At 36.3% G+C, this 23,148-nt stretch overlaps 1 protein-coding gene across 1 annotated transcript in view; it reads right to left on the reverse strand.

The window, feature by feature from the left end:
* LOC134539040 (leucine-rich repeat-containing protein 24-like) overlaps positions 1 to 18,488 on the reverse strand; it is a 63,012-nt gene extending 44,524 nt beyond the window's left edge. Inside the window, exon 1 of the mRNA XM_063380726.1 lies at positions 18,425 to 18,488. The gene's annotated coding sequence lies outside the window, so the exon portion shown is untranslated. The remainder of the gene's footprint in view (positions 1 to 18,424) is intronic.
* Between the last annotated feature and the right edge of the window lie 4,660 nt (positions 18,489 to 23,148).

A 23,148-nucleotide genomic window follows, 5' to 3' on the forward strand; every position in this document is an offset into this window, starting at 1 on the left:
CACTCGGGCCTCTCTAGAACGCAAACTTATTAACCTAGACTCTTTATAAAAACACTACCTTAAAGCTAAAAGGATACACAAAAACATTTATAAGAAAATGTTTCGCATTAGGCTTTTCAGCTTTGTGTAAATCATATTTTTATCAAGGGTGACAGATATAAAAAAAGTATTTTATGATTTAATCGATGCATATATTATCTTTAATATTATACTTTGGAATATTTATAACACGAATGTATAAATAGCGTTTCTAGATTATTTTGATAAGTTTACGGAGAGTCTACGTTTCAAACTGTATGAAAAAGAAGTATTTTAATGGACTGCTGAAAGTCGCTGTCATCTAGAACTTAAATGCACTTTTTCGGTGATACGCACAAGGTCTAATGCGGTAAACTTTCGGTTTGTTGTTAAGCATAGTCAACTCTACCACTATGCAAAAATTCAGTTTATGAAAAAAAATTTCGATGTTTGTGCCTTGTTTCCTGGACTAAATGCCGTGGGGTAGCAGACAGGCGAACTCCAGCCGTGGCCCGCTACGCTGGCCACCAGTTTTTGTTATTCCCTTGCCCCTTTCCTTTCGCAGTACGGAACGAAGGTCGTGTACGGCCGGAGAAGAGGGATAAGCCGAGTCACCCCTACCCCTCCTGTTGTAAAATACGGAAGAACACAGCAGGGCAGGGGGGGGGGGAGCTTGAATGTTTCTTCGAACCACCACGGCACTTGGTGGAAGAAACACAATTTTTGAGCGCGGCAGGTCATTTCAAGGCTATGTAGGCGGGCCCCTTAAGCATTATCGTAAATAGCAATCAGATAAAAAAAAATATGAAAATATTTTTAATGGAATAAAAGCCCTTGGCAGGAACAAAATATAAATATGAAAGTTACGATCTCGTTCTTTTTATTTTTTAATACCAACTACGCAAACCATTAAAAAATGGTTTCCAAACCGGTATTTCAGGCCTTGCATGTGACAGTCAGTTTAATGTGAACTGTGAATGAAAGTGCTTATTTTGTGACAACTCACAGATTTTCCTCTACAAACCAAACAATGAAAAAGCGAGAAATCTGAAAATTGTACAAAATATAACGCTTGAAAAATAAATGCCTAGTGTGAAGGCTTTTAGGCCCCTCAGGGAATCGAACAGTGGCGCAATAGCTTCCCACTGCCAGATCAAGGAAGCTAAAGAGTAAATAGTCGCTCAAAAAAGCAATTTTTTTGGTACATGGAAGAACAATGGAGTGGTGTGGGCTTTCTCTACCAGTTACTTAAAAAAATAATTGTGTATAGCAGTTCATAAGTAACAGAGTGATCGCGATACAAAAAAGGCTATATACATATTGTCAAGTATTAACAGACAGTCACACGTGTCTAATAAACCTCGTGGATAATTGATCGCAGAATAGCAACATCTAAAAAAAAGTTCCGTCCAAACATTATGTATATATCACTCAAGTATACAAATAAGTATGATACATAAGACACCACAATAGTCACGTATCATTAATGACGATGATTCGCAATGATTAAAGTAATACGTAACGTACAACATATCAAAAGTGATCGCACGCATCTATAATGAACGTACAATATAGCATGTGCACATGCATAAGCGCATAGTATCAAACCGTTGCAATAACTTAATTTACGCGTTACATTAAATATATACCTTTAACAAGATGACTGCACATAAACACAAATTAAACACGAGAAAGCATAACAATAGGCCGAAGACGTTTCACGGGCACCTGATCACTACCAGGTTACAACAAGTCAAGGTAAAAGTTAACAAAAATTTAAACGGGCATGAATAAAATTTAGCACGCCCCCGAATAAACACGCTAGCTCGCAAATGTGTCGCAAAACAAAAACCAAACAGTAACATGGAACTACAACCATGGTGAATTTACAATTACAGATATGAATCAGAGATTGGGGCTTTTATCCCGCGCACGGAAGAGGAAACGAATTTATATGGTGGCATTTAAGACAAGTCATCGTAAAAGAAATATAATTTAAAACGCACAGCAACTGTCGCTGAACCTCAGATCAATTTGCTCAAGGTGGCTGCCGAAAAGAAAAGTAGACAAAGTCTAATTAAAACAGATGAATTTACATTTACATTAAGTACGGGGCCACCACCCGTTTCACAGCGTCGAAAAAACAAACACTTACCAAGCGATATAAATCGCCCATACACCCGTCGCCTGGACCAGTGAAGTTAGGTCAGTGAGATATAAACCAGAATGGGACGATTCTTTTTTTTTTTGCCTGCTTGAGCTAAGCAATCTATTGAGTGCCGCCCAGAGAATCTGCAATTTGTTATGGAGTACCTGATCCATACGGACCTTTACCTCCTGCTTAAGGGAATTGAATGTGAATTACTACTTGTTTTTTAAATAGCTTGTGCCTTCTTATATGTTTTTGGTTTCCCTCTATCCTTCCACCCTTGTGAATGGTTGTCTAGTGGGGTCATTTGATCTAAACATAAATTCTTTTCTTTTTACCAGTATGGTAAGAGTTTACCCTGTTTCTATGTCTATGCTTATCTTAACTACACTATTTATCTATATCTATAGATACATATATATAAAAGCGAAATACCACTCACTGACTCACTCACTCATCACGAGATCTCCGAAACTATACACCCGATTGACTTGAAATATAGCATAGTTACTCATTTTGTGATTTAGACGCTCACTAAGAACGGATTCTGCGGAAATCCGATCCCAAGAAGAGTTTCGGGGGACGTTAAAGATCATAATTCCAGTTTTTTTTGTAGAAAATCACCATGTTGTTGATGCTTCATTCGTCTCCATGGCAACGGATATTGCATTGTTGATGCCTTCTGTGTCTCCATGGCAACGGGCTGGGCAGTGGCGTACTCACAAACGGTGCTTTTATAATTTCAATTTACTCCCGTTGTGTTGGTGAGTTTTAATGACACTTTTTTTCAATTCATATTGATATTTATTTGTTTGGATTAAAATAATGAACGTAGAATATATTTTAATAGGTGGGCAATATATCCCTTTCCGAATCGTCGAGATTATAGGTGATGGAGAGTGTTTATTTTATACTCTGTCCCTACTGATGTACGGCAACGTATCAACGACTGACGAAATTAGAAACGAAATTGTTAAGCATGTATCAAATAATTGGCCAAGGTTTCAATGCGTCACCCAAATGCCATCTGGCGCCCCTTATGATACTCAAGGTATTTACTGTACAGAAATGTCTAAGCATAACACGTATGGGTCCATTTGCGAAATTATGGCAGCTGCACAGTTATTTCCCTATCAATTTCAAGTGTATCAAGGTGGCAGCCTCATGGCTTCCGTTGGAGAAGCGACAGAGGGTAAAAAAGACTACGATTTACGGGAAATTTTAAAAACGGTCATTTCGATGCATTGATTGATGTTGGAGAATCAATGTATGGTGGTAATGTTCATGTAAGTAGTGATAATAACGTGCAAAAAAGAAAAGAAAATATGTAATTCATAGTGTGTCAGACTAACGAAGATGTGTTAGTGGAAGTTTTATAGCCTCAATCAATATCTAAAATTAATTTATCAGGTTAAAGTGAATCTATTAGTGATAATGAAACACCTCTTCAACCAAATTGAGGAAAAAAATGAAGGAAAAGATTTACAAATTCAATTGCGAATAAACAATTGAGACAAGATGCTTCAAAATATACTAAAAGTCACCCTGAAGTAAATAGAGTAGCTGCTGCGAAATATACTAAGTAAATAGAGAAGCTGTAAAAATACGTATTTTAAAACCAACATGTTAATCAGTCAGCTGTACATAGTTAAATACAACCAAAAAAGGTCACAAATTATACTAGCACCTTGGCAATCTAAGACTTTGTCTGGCTTTCAATATAAAACGAATACCGACCTCGCAAATGATAAAAGTGTAAACACCGGAAAACGATTACTCTGTATTTATTGTCGTGCTTTAAAATGGATGAATGAACCTCAAGTCATGTGCTGCAGTGGTGGACAAGTCCAGCTTCCTACAATTTAGCCCTACCCTGAACCTTTGTACAGTCTCCTTATCCATCAAGACCCGCTTTCAGAACATTTTCTTTCCACGATTCGAAAGTATAATGGATGTTTTCAGATGATGTTATTTGAAGAAAAAGGAGTAAAGGAGGGAAATTTTATGCCAACATTTAAAATTGAGGGGCAAGACTACCACAGAATAGGTAGCCTTATGGCTGAACCTCATCAACAGCCTTCGTTTCTTCAGTTGTACTTTCTTGGGGATGATAAACGTGAGAATGAAATCCGTTGTGGAATTTCTCCTGGTGTTAAACTAGAATTAGTTATCCAAATACAGAAATCTCTTCATAAATATAATACATATATTTGGGATTTCAAGTTCGCTATCGATTCAGTTCCTAAATACCAAAAAGAGTTCAAGTTTGTAATTAATGCCGATAGAAAACCGCAAGGTCAACACAAGGGTCGTTTCAATGTTCCTCAAACTAATAATGTAGCATTGTTTTTGTCGTTCAGGCTTACGAAAAAAAGAGATATAATTCTTTACAGCATATACGACAAATTAATACGGATTAGTGAAACACATCGTGCATACGATGCTCTCCAGTACCCTTTATGTTTTTCCATGGAGAATATGGTTATTACATAAACATACATAAACATACCTGCTTCTGAGTTCTACAGTTAAAGGTTAATGGAGTGTGTTCCACTTTTTTTCATAGCACATATATCGTCAGGAAACATGACGTCACGTCCGCCATTTAGTACTCTTTTGTAATCTCTTTAATCAGTTTTTAGTTGACATGTATGCTAAGATCGAAACTGAAAGGCTCAATTGGATTCGTAATAATAAAAAAACTTAGGAGTGAGGAATATATCCACCTAAGAGACCATATGGCAAAAAGAGATGGACAGTTTTCAGAACTTGGTAGAATGGTTGTATTGCCGTCTTCGTTCACGGGTGGACTCCGCTACATGGATGAACGAACTCAAGACGCTATGACGTACGTACGTCATTTCGGACATCCAGATTTATTCATTACATTCACTTGCAATCAAAAATGGTCAGAAATTGAAGATCTTTTGAGACAAGGACAAAAATCTTATGATCGACACGATATCATTGCGAGGGTATTTTGTTTGAAAGTTAAGCCCATGATGAATCTTCTGACAAAAAGATGTATCTTTGGCAATGTAAGGTGTAACATGTATACTGTTGAATGGCAGAAGCGTGGACTTCCACATGTTCATATTCTTCTCTGGTTGGAAGAAAAATAAGACCTGACTCTATTGACGAAGTTATAAGGGCTGAATTACCTGACCCCGATCAGGATCAAACACTTCATAAATTTATTATTAAATCAACGATGATTCATGGCCCGTGTGGAGACTTCAACTTCAATTCACCTTGCATGGTGGCTGGTGTTTGCACTAAACGATACCCAAGGCCTTTCTTAAAAGAAACTCAAACAGGTGAAGATGGATATCCCAAGTATCGAAGGCGGTCTCCAGAAGACGGTGGAATAAAAATAAAAAATAATGGAAATGATATTGATAATCGATGGGTGGTACCATTTAATCCTGTTTTGTCACGTACCTACTTTCAAAGCTCATATCAATGTTGTGTATTGTAATTCAGTTAAAACTATCAAATACATCTGCAAGAACGTAAATAAGGGTTCTGATCAGGCAGAGTTTACCACTAAAAATTTAGATGAGGTTTCTAGGTATGAAGCAGGACGATACATAAGCAATTCTGAAGCAGTCTGGCGTATTTTTGATTTCCACATTCACGAGAGATATCCTCCTGTTGTTCATCTTGCTGTTCATCTAGAAAATGGTCAAAGAGTTTATTTCACAGAAGAGAAAATTGTTAATAAAATTGAGAATTCAAAGAAAACAACGCTTATGGTTTTTTTTTAAATCTCTGTAAAGTAGATGGTTTTGCGCGAACTCTCTTATATAGTGAAGTTCTAGGTTATAACGGTTGGAGAAACAATGAATTTATTAGGAGGAAAAAAGGAAAGGCCGTGACAGTTTCTCCAGAAATTAAAAAAAGATAATGTGTTGGGTAGAGCGTATACTGTCCATCCCGGTAATGCTGAATGCTACTATTTACGCCTTCTCTTACACGAGATTCGTGGTCCTACTTCATTCAATTAATTAAAAACTGTAGAAGGAGTAGAAAATCTGAATTTTCAAGCAACTTGCCGAGCACTTGGATTACTGGAAGACGATATTCACTGGGATCGTACTTTAGAGGAAGCTTCCGTTTTCGATTCTCTTTACAAAATTAGAGAGTTATTCGCGATTATGTTGGTTTTTTGTCAAGTAGGAGATCCGATAAAATTATGCACAAAGTACCGGGAAAGTTTGGCAGAAGATATCATAAGACAAATGGAGGGAGAGAGTAGAGAAGTGGAACTGGTCGTTGATATCGTTTACAACCAATGTCTTATCAGTAGTATATAATAGGGCATCCGGAAACACGGGTCCGGGGCGTGGAGCCGGAGCCGGGTCAATGACCGATTGCTCTGACGTCTCGGCGGCCATCTTGGTTGGTTGTGACCTTGACCTCTGACCTTGACCTTGACCTTGACCTTTGACCCTCAAAATTTGCCAAAATTGGGCAAAAATTGCCCAAAATTTCTCAAAATTCGCCAAAATTTCCATTTCTGTAAAAAAACAATTCCGCCAAAAAATCTTAAAAAATTCCTCAATTCAAAAATCAGGACTTCGAAAATCCTCAAAAGTCGTTTTGCCCTAGAAAGAACCCTAATTCCTAAAAGAGGCTTAAGCATCCATGTCTAAAGCCTCCGATAAGCCTCTGATGTCATCTAGGATAATGACAGCCATCTTGAATTATGTCGTCACCGTTGCAATTTCCGTTACGGCCGCCATCTTTAAAATCTTTATTTATTATCCGATTTTTATAAAAAAATTTAAAATTTATAAAAAAATTCATTTAATATTATTTTAATGTAATTTTTTTTTAAAAAACAAGCATTTACGACACGGAGTTTGGAGTCCTCGGTTCGAGGCGACATTTGTTGATGACAGCCAGAACTACTTGCATCAATTTGTTTTGCATTAGGTAACTTAACTCTCGCTGATGAAATATTTAAAAAATTATATTTAAGAAATGGTTACAATTGGAGAAAACTGACAGTTTGTATCTAACATTAGTCACAGAAGCTACCATGGATCATGGTTTGTTATCTGCAGTTGAATCGGAAGGAAGCCGCTGTAGATAATGTGGCAAGGATTTTGTCATGAGAAGGAATGCTAGACGTCATGAGAAGAATGATTGTGCTAGAAACCCACTACGCAACATGTTAAGCTGTAATCGTTGTAGCAGGTTGTTAACATGAATTGACAGCTTAAAAAGACATGGTAGAACATGTAAAGTCAAGACTACTTACGGCATAGAGAACACCGATGGATCCACTAGACTAAAGAAGAGTGATCTGCATTACGACAATAATTTTCCTTGTCCTGAGCGTGAAGGTATTAGCTCACCCAATCGTGAGGAAGAACATAAATTGAAGGATGCTAATGGCTTCGGGAAGACTGAAACTAATGGAAGTATCAACACCGTGAAAAGTGGGAATACATTCAAGCCTATATTCAGTAGATCCTCCATTCTTTGTAAAAATAATGGACTCCTAAAAAGGAAGCATGAAGACGATGAAGACACTTCGACATCATCGATAGCGAATTCATACGGTAATCTGGGTGAAGAGGATGTCTTCTACAGTGATTGTTACAGTCACTCTGAGGCTGTTGACAAAGGCATAGACTGTGATGAAGCACCTAGAGCTGACAAGATCGAAGAATGTGGCGATGTCCTGAGACCGAAACGATGGAAACGTCGTGTTATAATAAATAAATCTGATAATGCTTATTATGATCACTGGGACGATTGTGATATTAAAAGTATTTATTATAAACAAGCAAGTAAGATGGTGGTAGAAGAGATTGATTACACATCATGGAAAGATCCAAACATATTGGTTGACCGGCTAAGACTTCTACATGGCTCGCTTTGCGCAGGAAACTATCCGTGCATCAAAGAAATATCCTTCATACTCAAAGAACTGAGGAAAGCTGGCTACATACAATAATGGCTTCTTTTACTTGTATTTGTGAAATGTTGAGAAGTAATAAAATATTGAAAGTAAAAATTTAATGCTTTTATTTCTTGTATTCTGATTTCCAACTAAGCCTGTGTGTGTGTTTCCGCTACTGTATGTGTGATCATTACGTTTCCTGTGTGTACTGTGTGTACGTTCCGTTTCCTGTGTGTACTGTGTGTACGTTCCGTTTCCTGTGTGTACTGTGTGTACGTTCCGTTTCCTGTGTGTACTGTGTGTACGTGTACGTTCCGTTTCCTGTGTGTACTGTGTGTACGTTCCGTTTCCTGTGTGTACTGTGTGTACGTTCCGTTTCCTGTGTGTACTGTGTGTACGTTCCGTTTCCTGTTTGTACTGTGTGTACGTTCCGTTTCCTGTGTGTGTACTGATTGTACGTTTCGTTTCCTGTGTGTACTGTGTGTACGTTCCGTTTCCTGTGTGTACTGTGTGTACGTTCCGTTTCCTGTGTGTGTACTGTGTGTACGTTCCGTTTCCTGTTTGTACTGTGAAATCATTACATTTATTGCGTGTAAATTGCATGTATTGCCCGTACATTGCGTACATTGCGTGTTGGAGCCGAGTAGACTTGTATCCTTATAGCTTCGTAGACATGTAGTTTCGTAACCATGCGGTCTTTTAGTCATGCAGTCTCGCAGCCATGTATAACTCGGAACCAGCTAGATCCTTTTAGACTCGTAGCCTTGTAGCCTCGTAGTCTCTTAGGCTCGTAGCATTGTAGCCCAATATCATTGGAGCTGTTGAAAGAAAAGGCAGTTGGAGCATTTGGAGCTGTTGGAGCTGTTGGAGCCATTTTGAGGCCGTTTGGAGCATTTGGAGCCATTTGGAGCTGTTGGAGCCATTTGGAGCATTGGGAGCTGTTGGATCTAAGAAGTAGTTGTTGCACGTCTATGCAGGGCTAAATGTTTATAAGATTGCTGGCTTTCGCAAGTGATTCTGTAGTAGGATAGAAATTGTGTAATAAATATTATGTTTGTAAAAGACTTTGTGGTGTTTTATTTCTCGACCCTTACACTTTTCTGGTACTTTTTTAAAATTAAAATTTGTTTTAGCTTCGTCCAGGATCGTGCCAAGGACCTAAGTCGACCTAATTAATCAGTTTATTGTTTGCAAATTTATTTAATGAATTTTTAACTTTTTCCTGAATTTCTAGGTTAATTATTACGAATATTCCAAGATGTTGGTCTTGATGTCTGATAGGTTGATGGTAGTAGAGGATTTAAAGTCTCTTTAAGAATTTTGAATGTGGTTTATTGAAATAATTATATTTTTCATAAAATTAAACATTATTGAATCGATCGAGTATCGAACCAAGGACTGGAGCGGATCGAATCAATATGTAAGTTAATGAGTGATTTGTTTGATGAATTTTGGATTTTTCCCGTTTTTCTAGCTACATTATTACATGATTTCAAGATGGCGGCCGAATTTAAAGATGGCGGGGGCACCTCCGTAATAAATGATTACTGCACTGTAGCGGGTTAGAATAAAATTAACCAGATGGAAATGTACTCTATAATACGAGTACACACACACAAGATGGCGTACTCCAGCAGGTGGTAGCTCCTGGTAGCATGTACTGAACATAAAATGTCGGATCCATGATGGTCGACAAGGACAATGTCAAATTTCAAGGACAAAGTCAAATTTCAAGGGCAAGGTCAAATTTCAAGGTCAAGGTCAAATTTCAAGGTCAAGGTCAAATTTCAAGGTCAAGGTCAAAGTTCAAGGTCAAGGTCAAAGGTGTGGTGACAAGATAATTATACTAACATGGTATCAGCACACTCTAGCGGACGAAAACAAGATGGTGACCTCCAGCGGGTGATTTTTAAAATGACAGCCGTCACGAAAAGTGCAGCGGTGGTTTTAAGGATTTTTTTTATTATTTAATTGGGTTGATTAATTTTTTTAATGATTTAAATTTTTTCCCGAATCTCTAGCATTAAAATTACGGATTTTTAAGATGGCGGACATGACGTCATGCTCACTGGCGATATGCTTTGAAAAAAGTGGTGGGAGTCAGTATGCCAGCAGCTACTGTGAGGGTTGGATCGGTCGCCATTTTTTAATTTTTTTGCCTTCGCCAGGTTCGAACGGAGGACTCCAAACTCCGTGTCGTAAATGCTTGTTTTTTAAAATATTTTTCATTTAAATTTTATTAAATGAATTTTTTTATAAATTTTTATTTTTTTTTATTAAAATCGGATAATAAATAAAGATTTTAAAGATGGCGGCCGTAACGGAAATTGCAACGGTGACGACATAATCCAAGATGGCGGTCATAATCCTAGATGACGTCAGAGGCTTATCGGAGGCTTTAGACATGGATGCTTAAGCCTCTTTTAGGAATTAGGGTTCTTTCTAGGGAAAAACGACTTTTGAGGATTTTCGAAATCCTGATTTTTGAATTGAGGAATTTTTGAGATTTTATGGCGAAATTTTTTTCACAGAAATGGAAATTTTGGCGAATTTTGAGGAATTTTTGGCAATTTTTGCCCAATTTTGGCAAATTTTGAGGGTCAAAGGTCAAGGTCAAGGTCAAGGTCAGAGGTCAAGGTCACAACCATTCAAGATGGCCGCCGTGACGTCAGAGCAATCGGTCATTGACCCGGCTCCGGCTCCACGCCCCGGATCGTGTTTCCGGATGCCCTATTATATACTACTCTTATCCCTCTTGAAGATATTGTTACATCAATGTCAGGCAAGTCATTGTTAGAATTTGGTCTTCCAGAGCATTAAGAAAGCAAAGCAACGTTATTAACAACCATCAGTACATGAGTGAATTGGTTTATGATGTTTCTCAGTTGATCGAAGCAGTTTCTGTAGGGGTTTTGAAATTTAATGATGATCAGAAACAAGTTTATAATGAAGTCTTGAACAGTGTTGATTCTAATTCAGGGAAGTTATTTTTCTTGATGCTACTGGTGGAGCTGAGATAACTTTATTGATCAATCTTCTGCTTGCTAAAATTAGGAGTAGAAAAAATATTGCTGTTGCTGTTGCAGCGTCAGGGATTGCAGATATGTTAATTGATGGAGGCAAGACGGCGCACTCAGCTTTCAAACTACCTCTCAACTTGAATCATTCCGATAATCCCATTTGTAATATCTCAAAGCAAAGTGACATGGCGCATGTACTCAGAGAAACAAAAATTATAGTGTGGGATGAGTGTACTATGGCCCACAAGAAAGGTGTTGAGGCTCTTAATCAGACACTTCAAGACATTAGAGAGAATAATCGACTTATGAGTGGGTTGACTATTCTTTTAGCGGGTGACATTAGACAAACTTTGCCTGTTGTACCACGAGGGACATTTCATTTAATACTGATCCACAGCGAAGCGTGGACGGGTTTAGCTAGTTACTTATATAATGGGACAATTCTATTGCGTTCTCATGTTTAAATACCCTACACCAGCGCCAAGGAGCATGCGCAGCTCACAAGAGGGGAATCGGCATACACGTCACTGAGGCGTGGAAAACAGGGGGAAACGGGGAGGGTGAAGAGGAATAGTGAGGCTTTGCCGCGCTGGTTTCAAACGAAGATTGCCCGCTTGCTGTAAGTGCAAAACCTTTCTTGAACGGAAACTTCTCTACAGCACGTGGGGTGAATCAAGGCGATGGCTCTGTGCGTTACGAAAAGTGCAACGTTCAGAACAGGGGTGTTTAATGCGGGAGAGGGAAAGGTGATATCAAGCTCATTCTTGTGCAAGCGTTCGTGAAGCGACGCTACACTGCTGAATTTTAGATACGTTGAAAACGACCTAGAGTTTTCTCTTAAAAAATTCAATTGAATTTAATTAGAAACGTGAATTTCTCAAAGATTTTTTATTAATGTCGTGTTTTTTTAGTATGTTGTTGTCAAAGACCAGGACATTTCGTGAATTAATTTAGCATCAGGCAAAATTTAAATCCTTGTGTTTGTTTTACCAACGTTTGCTTTCCCGTCGGCTGAAAATTTTTGATCTCGTTAATAGGCACAACCTGATTCGCTTCCTTCTCCCGTATCTGGGCATCGTTGGTTCACCGTTGCAGAGGGGCGTGTCCAAATAACTGCGTTCCAATCACGATCACGGTGCAAGAGTATGAAGGTTTGCATTCTAGCTTGAAAACCGAATGAATCCGCAAAATTTCCGTACCTCTAGTTATTTATTGCCTTTATTGTCCAGACTTATCGTTCAAGTGGATTATTGAAATGTGAAGTTTTACTTCTAACGCACTTAATGGCTACGCTCACATTTTATTTTTTAGTATTGTACATTTAAGTCAAGCATCACAATAAACTTGAGGGTCAACGGGTCCTGGGTACTTCCTTGTCCGCATGAATGTCGCAGCTTTAATAAATTCCAGAGCATAGCTCCGCGGGCAGAGATAAGAACTCTGCCGCCCTGAGCCGCTTTTTTTATTTCTCGACCCTTTTCCGCGATGGCGCTGAGGTCGATATCACGTCGATATTGAAACGCGAGCGAGCGAGCTAGCGCGAACGGGACTACTGTCGTCAGCTAAGCGGAACAGCTGAAACTCGTCTCGCTCCAGCTGATAGCCGACACGAAAGTCCCTAGGATATTTTCCAATAATCCTCCCGACCACCCACCTTTACCAACCCTTCATTTTTTTCCTACTTTTCTCTCTCCCTCTATCACTCTCTTTCCATCCACATTCTGCCCGGGAAGGGAGGGGGAGGGGGAATTCCGCATGTTGACTTCCATTCCTCCCTCCATCCTGGATGAAACGGGATTAGGCAATGCTTCATTCGATTCGAAACATCCAGTTACTACACTCGAATGAAAATTATCGTTCTGTAAATTAGCTGTGACACGATTCATCTGCTAGCCAGGACACGGTCTGAATACTTCATTACTTAGTATGCAAAATAGATTGATTGAAAAAACATCTGCATTGGTAAAAAAATTTAACTGTGTGCCGAAATATTTTTATCCAACAAAACAGTTCTCGGGAGCATAAAAACCTCATATTTGGAGCTTCTACACACACACACACGCAGATATATATATATATATATATAAACTTCCTGAGTTTTCCAGACAACCACTATTTAAAGATTTGTAGTTTGTTAAAGATGTTCATGTACAAAAAAAGTATAAGATAATGACACAGGTAAGGAACATTTATTAAAACAATAGGCGCATCTAATTAGAGGAAGGGGGGCACTCAGCGAAAAAAAAATTACACGAACACATTTAAAAGTCTTAGCGCAGGGTATTTCTTAAGAAATGGGCCTGTTAATTTTTTTGAGTAGAAAATTGTGGAAATTCTTAAACACTTTAAGTTTAATTTCTTAAATTTATTCCAATTTTTTTACATGCCAGTAAAATGATTATTTCATTATTTAGTAAATAAAATAATGTTACTGTGACTTTTCATAGTTGTGTGGAAAAAAAAAGTTTAAAAAAACTAAAAAACACGCTTTATATAGAAAACTAAACAAAAAATAGAAAATAAATTTTAATAAATTTGTATTAAGAAAAGTGTAATTTTTTATATTAAATATAAATTAATACTAGTGTATATAAGAAAAAATGTATTTTATTTAAAAAAAAGCGTGGGGTGCATGGTGTCAATAGGTATAAATATTTTATTGACATAAATGAATAGAAGGATTATCATTTCGATAATATCTTAAAAAGCACCCCGCGCTTTTTTTTAAATAAAATAGATTTTTTTCTTATATACACTATTATTAATTTATATTTATTAAAAATTTTTACACTATTCTTAAATCAAAATTATTAAATATTATTTTCAATTTTTTAGTTTGGTTTTCTATATAAGCGTGTTTTTTAGTTTTTAAACTATTATTTATTTTATACTTTTTAGTTTGGTTTATTTATAAATGAAAGTGATACTTCTTTATCGACTTATGAAATAAATTTTATAACAATGTAAAAAAACTTGATAGTTATTACATCAATTAACTATTTAAGTATATTTTGAATGGATATTGGCTGTCGTTAAAATAAAATCGATAAATATTGTTTTATCTAAGAAGTGTCTCTAGATGTGGCTCAATTTTTTATTTATTACATGAATTTACTATAAATATGAGTTTGAGTTTATATTGGCTGCTTCTAAAATATATGTCCAATACAGCGTGTTGAAGAACTACAGTACTCAATAATTTCAAAATCCTGCTATGAAAATCAATATATGTATTCGGGAAGTCATTGATGTTTATTCTAAGTCAGTATATCTTATGGGTGACAATCCTTTGTTTGCAAATGTCTCACACAATTTTTTCTCCCATTTGTTCCAGTCCGATTCCACTATATGTTTCATTTGCATGCAGTTGTACCAAACTACACTAGAGTATTCTAAGAATGTTTTAAAATTTCTATTTTCTTTTGGTCTTCTTTGATTAGGAAACGTTCACATTATTTGTTGAAATATTTAATCCACTGGTAAGCATTTGAGTTTCTGCCCGTGAATTTCTCAATCATGAAATCTTTTGCAATTTTCCCTAAATTTTGAGTTTCAGATATAGTTTTTTTTTCAAGAAATTTTTCTTACAGTTTTACCAATTTTTTTTATATGATCCACTAGGTATAGATTCAGAAATTTTGGTTTTTTCCTCAATTTCTCCCAGATAAAAATCCTTAAACTGTTAGTTTTGCTCTCTAATAAAATATGTTTTTGATATATCATCTGTCAAACTTATCCATATATTCCGTGTTTGATGTCTTTTATTTAATGATTTACTGACCTTGGCATAGTTTGGAGTATTTGTAACTGTTTGGTGTAGATTTGCAGGTTGGTGTTCGAGTGGAATTTCAAAAATCTGTCCATCAGGTGTAGCTATTGAGGTTATGAATATAGTGTTTGATTTACCATCTGCTTTTGGTTTCACAGCAAAATCAAACCTCAATTTTTCCATGTTTCGTGAAATATTTGCAGAAAATGTTGTTTTATAATAATGTTTCACTCTTGGTTAATTGGTAAAATGAAACAAAGACGTAATTGTGTTTATTTAACAAAATAAACAACATTTAAAGCCCTTATTTCAGTTTTTTTTCATATTACAAATAAAGATAACATTCTCTTCAAGAAATTATTTTGTTCACAATAATCATAACCCACTCTTACTTTTAATAAATTTAATTAAATGTCACAATATTTAGTAGGCTTTGTTTATATCTCGCCAAAGACAAACTGAAAGAAAAGAGTTCGCATATGAGCGAAATGGTTTTCTTTACAATGTACATATTGTACACGTACAATGTACATATTGAGCGAAATGGTTTTGTTTACAATGTGCGAACAATTTTCTTTCAGTTTGTCTTTGGCGCGATATAAACAAAGCCTACTAAATATGGTGAAATTATATAAATTGACAAAAATCTTACTTTGCAAATCGAATAATAGAATAATCTTATCAAATTAGTGTATTGTCATCTGTCCTCGATAAATCTACAAAGTTTTAATGAAATCTGGCTGTTTAAAGTGGGTCGAAATCGCACCCAAAGGAGTTGGTTAGAAACATAAACAAACAAACAAACATACAGGTGAAGCTAATATAAAGCGTGTAATAATACAACGAACAGTCATTATTTTGAATACGTAACGCGTGATTACCATTTTTCATCTTAAAAACCGATAAAAATTTCGTTTGTAAATACACACACGGATGGGACAGTCGCGAATAGTAGCCGCAGCAAAACTTCGGCGTTGAAGGAACAAACTCAACAATGTTCCTCTCTTTCCTAATAGGTGGGTCTAATAGGATGAAGAAATTTAGTGGATGAAGAAGGGTTGGAAAGGGAAGGGAGGGAATCAAGGGGGTTTAAGCAATTTCCGGGACTAAATTAAACAGTAGTTTAAAGGTATTACTCTCCTTGCTCAACACCTATAACGTAAAACCACGGAGAATAGCACTGAATAAATTTGCCGACATTAAACCCAAAGGAATGCTAGGCGGGTAAAAATATACCGTACTTTTAAATTTCCACCTCGAAAGAGAGTATAAGAAAAAAAAAAGCCGAGATCCTTAATGGCAATGAAACAACACAACATGTTTCCTATGTCCTCCGTAGACAGCGTAAGCTGTCCAGTAGGACAATAAAATTTTCCATTGCACTATTGCAAAGAAAATGAAAGACTATGAGAAAAATACATCTTTCTAAGATTCAACAACAATAATTTTGCTATCTTCATGTCAAAGTATGGATTTATAAATAAATTCAGATATAGTAAATATATTCGTAGGTTTAGCAGAGTTCGATATTTAGAATTTAACACTATTCCATTTATTTTTGTGCCCTACTACATCGGTTTTAAAAAAAAGTTTCAATATAGATAAAATTAAGTTCTGGGTTTATATGACCACGTTTTGCTTCAATTTCATACAGAATTATTAATATTGTCATGTTTTGAAAATTTAAATTACTAAACAATGTTTTAGCAAATTAGTGTTGAATCAAAACGTTCCAAGAGTTAATTAAAAAGTTTAGAGGTTGGTTTACGACACTGTAGACAGCATTTTTATTCTCCGTTAAGTGATTTATTATGTATCTTTATATTATAAGAGCGAAAGTTTGTGTGTGTATTTGTATGTTTGTTACCACTCAGCTCCTTAATGGCTTAACGGATTTTCAGGAAATTTGATACATAGTTATTTTAGGTCCTCGAATATACATAATGGTCTTTTCATCACAGAAAAATATAAAGATACTGTGGAATAGTAACAAAAGGTAACTCTTTAATTGCTGATTTTTTTTAAACATTTTAGTGTATTCCATATGTGTACGTCCTGAAGTACACCAAGTACGAGAAATAATTAGTTTGAACACGATACTTCAAATATAAGTATTTTTATAGTAATTTTATAATTACTCTTTTAAAAATATTTATATACTTATGCCAATCCGGGTACCGTAGCTAGTCAATATTTTCCCCTTGTGTCTGGAAATACATTTATTGAGACCTTAAGGGATATACAGAGTGTCCATAAAGTCTTTCCCTCATTACAAACATTAATAACATGATAACTACAAATGCTAGAAAATGCGGTATGAACGAACGTGTAGTGTAGCGTGCTAAGTTTTTTGTGTGTATGTTTCAAGTAGGTGGTGTTTGAAGAGTGAATGGCACAATGACCTCCATGCAAGAAAAGGCTCAATGTGTTCTGTGTTATCACGAGAGCAGGTCCCCTGTTATGGTTCAGCGCAATTTCCGAAGGGAGTATAGACGTCTACCACCTGATCACAAGAGCATAGAAGCTTGGTATGAGACATTTAAAGAGACTGGTAGTGTGGGCCACCGTTCGCCAACAGGTCGTCCTTCTGTAACAGATGACACTGTTCACGCTGTTCAAGTAGCATTCCAACGAAGCCCCTCCAAATCGACACGTCAGGCTTCCCGTCAACATGGTATTCCACGTTCAACAGTGCACAAAATCTTACATAAAAAACTTCATTTGTATGCGTAAAAAGTTTAAATTGTTCAAGCCTTGCAACCAAATGACCTGAAACGTCGCACTGAATTTGCGACAGAAATGTTGCATCGTATTGGCGATGATAATTCATATCTACAGCGTGTGATTCTCCGATGAAGCAACATTTCATACCTCTGGTACAGTGAATAGGCATAACGTGCGTATATGGGGGCCCGAACATCCTCATTCAATTGTGGAACATGAGAGGGATAGCCCAAAAGTAAATGTTTGGTGCGCCCTTCTGCATAACAAAGTCATTGGGCCATTAGAAACAGTTTTAAATAGATCAAAAAGTAAAAATGATAAAACGGTTGGGTCGATGCATTCTAAATATGGAATCCTAAACGAAGCGGAGACAACACAAGTCTAGTATTTCCGATTTTAAACAGAGGATACGTTTCAGGTAATCACACATTCCCATATGATTTTGCAACCCTTATTTTAACATGGCTTTAAAATATGTTTATGCATCCAACAAGATAAGTGAGCATAAATTTGTATTTTAATAAACAAAAATTATAGTACAAATTAATAACATAAACATGCCCCGTAAAAATCTTTATTAACTTTCTAAGTTTCACAGAAAGTAAATAAAGTTTTAATGTTTTCTCAAGGGAAGTGAAACCAAAGGGAAAATAGGGTAAAGGGAGGGTTGGGAGAACTGTAGGTACACCCAAATATTTTAAAGGAATTTCCAAATTAGTTATGCCAGGCATTATTTGAAATGGAGAGTTTTTGGGTCTCGTTCTTCCACATTGAAATACTTTTTAAATTAAATATTTGCTTAAGGCAGACGATATGAATCAAAAACTTACATATTTTCATTGTTTTCTATGTAGATTTTCTTCTTCCCAATTCCAAAGTTTTAGCTTGAATCTGTAACATAGAAAGCAATATCGCAATGAATTAAAATGAACAGTCGAACATTACCATTATTTTTAAAAATAATACAGTCACTATAAATGTAACGTTTGTGATATTTTGGAACATATCTACAGTTTAGAGATACATAACTGAAAATTTGTCCAAATTGATTTGAATTTTATAGCAGCACAAGGAAAGTTTTATCCTTGAATTGAGGAAGAATGTTTATAGTTCTATTTAAATTGAATTTCCAAATTTAAAAGGTAGTTTCCAAAACATTGCTTTTACCAAATTCTAATGACAGTGATTTTTAGTTATTTGCAGTGTTAAGTAGCGCATAAACTGCGTAGATAAAAAAATATTCGTGTTGAAAATGCTTAGTGTATCTTGCTCGACACTAATCAAAACATTTCTTATTCACATAAAAATAATATTTCTTAAAATAATCTGAGATGCAACAAGAAGATATTAGGTTTTATTGGATAGCCGTTTCAAGGTGGCAAGAACAAACTTATAATTATACAAAATATTCTTTATTTAAAATGAAGCTGCACACTTTTAATATTGTGTAAACATCGCTTTGAAAACGAATCATGTGTGTGAGAGAGAAAATGAGAGAGATAGAGAGAGAAACAGGAAATTTTAGAGAGGAACCAGGTATGACTTTTATTAAAAGAACAATTCCAGAATATTTACTTGAGTGATTCAGATAAATCATGAAAAATATTATTCAGGAATTTAAAAGTATTATGTAAACACAATTTTATGATTACATTGAAAAATCCAATCGTAAGATTTTACAGAAAAATAAAGCGTCATAAGGTCAGAATATATATATATATAAAGGCACCAGACACGTAATAAAACTCTGTTAATTCACATTCAATAACTTTTTAAGTGTTATTTCAATTATTCCCATTTATTCTTAATCCATGTTTACCCTGCCGATCTTTCTTAGTGCTTGTTTAGCACCAAACCAAGGGACGATGGGTATCAAATTATTCAAGCGCTCTTTATTCCGCTTCAGCTATAGAGAGATAGAGGGGTCGTTTCCACACAGTTTAATTGTAGTTGCTTCGTATTTCAATTTATTCGTGTTGTTCTCCACTTTACATAAAGAATGCTTACTCGCGAATAGTTCTCGCCTTAATCAAGCATGCCTTAACGCCTGAAATTATACTAAATAATCATGGGGTTGGCTGTGCGCTACGAAACAATTTCAACTCTCCAGCTCAAACTGCATAACTCTCGTCACACTGCAACTCGCTACGTCCAAGTGAGTAAAATTACGAATTTTAGAAATGCAACGCTCGTACGCTTAAGGCTCGGTTGCACACGTCAGGTTGGTTATTTTAGCTTCTTTTTAATGCTATTATTTGAAGGTTTCTGGCGCTAATTAATCTCTTTTTGTTTCAGCATAATTTTTCGTAACTGATATTTTTAAATATAATATAATATAATACAATACAACAAAATGTCACACGTACGTGTTCATAATTATGGCCATTTGTGTGATCTTTTGGAAGACAGCTATCGAGATAAATTTACAGAAAAATATTCGTAGTTAAATTTGATGTATAGAAAATGAAATAACCTACATGGCATGGCCACACTTAGCATTAACAGAACATTTACACAATTTTACGAAGAAAGGACCTCGAATAAATGAAGAGTTCTTACAGATAATTCAATCTTTGTAAAAAAAAATACGCCGTATTCAGAATTATGAGTTTTGTGTTTCTTAGTAAACAAAGTAAACACAGAAACAAGACGGTTTTTACACATTTTTGATTGTTTCGTCTTTATACCAAGACTAGCTGCAGTACCCGGCTTTGCCCGGGCTGAACACCGGGTGATATATTGTCCGCGAGTTACAGAAAAATGGATAGCGATATGTCCAGTGTGGTGGACATTAAGAAATGACACACAATTACTGTTTGTGTATCTGTAACCTATGATTTTATGTTTACCCATGGCGATCGGTTGAAAGGTTTAGAAGTTGTTGCGCTACAGCACCATCTAGCGGCGAGTTACAAAAAAATGGATAGCATAAAAACCTTCTCCATGATAAAAACACTTCGCTGTGCCAACTTTCATGGCGATCGGTCAAACAGTGTAAGAGTTTATCGACGTCATACATGCCAACATCCAATTATATATATTCTTATACATCGAAAATTTGTGGATTTCACTTTTGAGAAAAATAGGGGGGGGGGGGGGGGGAGGATCAGGACCTCGAATGGTTCGGAACACTCCATGTCGAAAGAAATGTTATTTGAAATTTTCGAGATTTTGGGGCTATGTCCCCAGATGGGGAAGGGTTAATTTTGAGGACCCTGAATGGCAGGGAAACACTAAAAATCGAAAGAGAATTATTTTAGAAATTTTCTACATTTAGGGTTTTTGACCCCTGGGCAGGGGGGGGGGCATGATTATGAGGACCCCGAATCATAGGCGTGCGCAGGACTTACGTATTGGTGGTGCCAGATACACAACAGCCCTGTCATTCACGAACCCCGAGCCTAAAGTGTTGGGGGGGGGGGGACGTCCGGGGGGTCCTCCCCCGGAAAAATTTGGATTTGAAAGCCCAAAATGGTGCTATTTAAGGTGTTTCCGAACAAAAACATTAAATACACAGATGTAAAAATTTTAAAATTTTTTTTTATGACAAATTATGGCTTTGAACGTTATAATCACCAGGAAAACTACTAAACTATTTACAGTTTTAAGCTTTGTTGAGCCATAAAGTTAATTGCACAAATTGTTTGCACGGAATTCATGCTGGTGGCTTTGAAAAACCGTACTTACATGTTTTCTGAAGATGCCAAATAAAAGCTAGAAAAAAAAACTCAAATGTTAAGTTTTAAAATCAACAAATCAAGAGAGTTTTTGTAACATACCTTAAATATGTAAAATATTAAAATAATAAAAATGCACAAATAAGAGTGGGCAAAAGTTTTAACTTTTGGAATACATCAAAAATGTTTTGTCGGCGACTGCATATAAGTCATCGAGTAAGCCTATCCTTTTAACTATCTAAACTCTCTCTTTTTTTTTTTAAATAAACCCTGGCGGATGGCGGCTATTATTCCGCGCGTCTGCCGAGTGGAGTGAACAGTGGACACCGAGCGCGCATTCTATGTAATTCGAGGAGAACTAGGAGAAGTATTTACATTTCAGAAGTTTTGTAGCCGCGGCCCGCGTGTACAACACAAATAATTGCAACTGACTTGTTTCCGTGTGTATAGTTGGTTCGATTGATAATTGATATACTGATAGTGTTATGAGCACATATCTGTAACTTGACACGATTGGAAAACATATTTTTTTTTGGAAATAATACGGATTTTTGTAAGTATGTATTATTTCTGCCTGTAAAAAACAAAATAACGTTAACCCTAATGGTGGTGCCAAGGCACCTGTGGCACCTACCGTGCGCACGCCTATGCCCCGAATGGCTCTTAAACACCCCAAATGGAAAGAAAATAGATTTTCGAAATTTTGGCAAAATTTTTAATTTTTGGGTCTTTGATTCCTTGTGGGGGGAGGGTAGTTTGAGGACCCCGAATGGCTCGGAAACACTCCAAATAGTAAAAAAGTATACTTACATATAATTTTTTTTTTAATTTTTCGAAATTTTGGGGTTTTGCATTCCCCCCCCCCCCCCTTTCCATCAAAATTTGATAGGGAAGTCGATTTTGGGTAAAAGTTCCACCATCCCCCGGACACTTTAGTTCGTAATGACTTAATTTTCATACAATTTCATCCAATTTTTAAACTTTTGCGGCTTTCACTTTTGAGAAGGTGGCAAGGGGGGGGGGGGGCCGGACATGGTTGTTCAGGACCTGGAATGTTTCGGAACACTCCATCTCGAAAGAATAGATATTTTAAATTCCTGCAATTGTCGAAATTTTGGGGCTTTGTTCCCCGAGGGGGGCGGGGGGTTCGAAGACCCTGAATGGCTCGAAAACACTTAAAATCGAAAGAGAAAGTTTTAAAAAAATTTTTAAACTTTCGAAATTTGTGGCTTTGACCATCTGGGGGGGGGGGGGGGGGGGGGTGATGAGGACCCCGAATGGCTCGGAAACACTCCAAATCGAAAGAGATATAAAGGAATACTAGATGATGCGCGGCATGCGTTGCAATGCCTCAATTAATTTTTTTTGTAATTTTTTAAACGTATACTAAGCATCTCTCTTTATCTAATTCTCTAATATCTATGTATATCTCTATAACTCTCTCTATATTTCTATTTATATCTCTATCTCTCTATATATATCTCTATATATATCTCTATATATATCTCTATATATCTTTCTAGCGGACCCGACAGACATTGTCCTGCCCAAATGTACTTTTTGTGAGATATGGATATGGCGGTAAGTATTTCTACGCTGGACATTTTGTATCTTCTCATTATACATACCCCTTCTCTTAAGCACGCCACTGCCGTTACCAAAAACCTTTCCCATGGTTACGCAGAAGGCAACAATGCAAAAGCCCGTTGCCATGGAGGCTAATTATAAACAATACTTAGTTTTTTTGCTTTTAAAGCTTTGCCCGGGCTGAACACCGGGTGATATATTGTCCGCGAGTTATAGCAAAATGGATAGCGATATGTCCAGTGTGGTGGACATTAAGAAATGACACATAATTACTGTTTGTGTATCTGTGA

Source organism: Bacillus rossius, chromosome 14 (genome assembly GCF_032445375.1).
Source record: "Bacillus rossius redtenbacheri isolate Brsri chromosome 14, Brsri_v3, whole genome shotgun sequence".
Lineage (NCBI taxonomy): Eukaryota > Metazoa > Arthropoda > Insecta > Phasmatodea > Bacillidae > Bacillus > Bacillus rossius.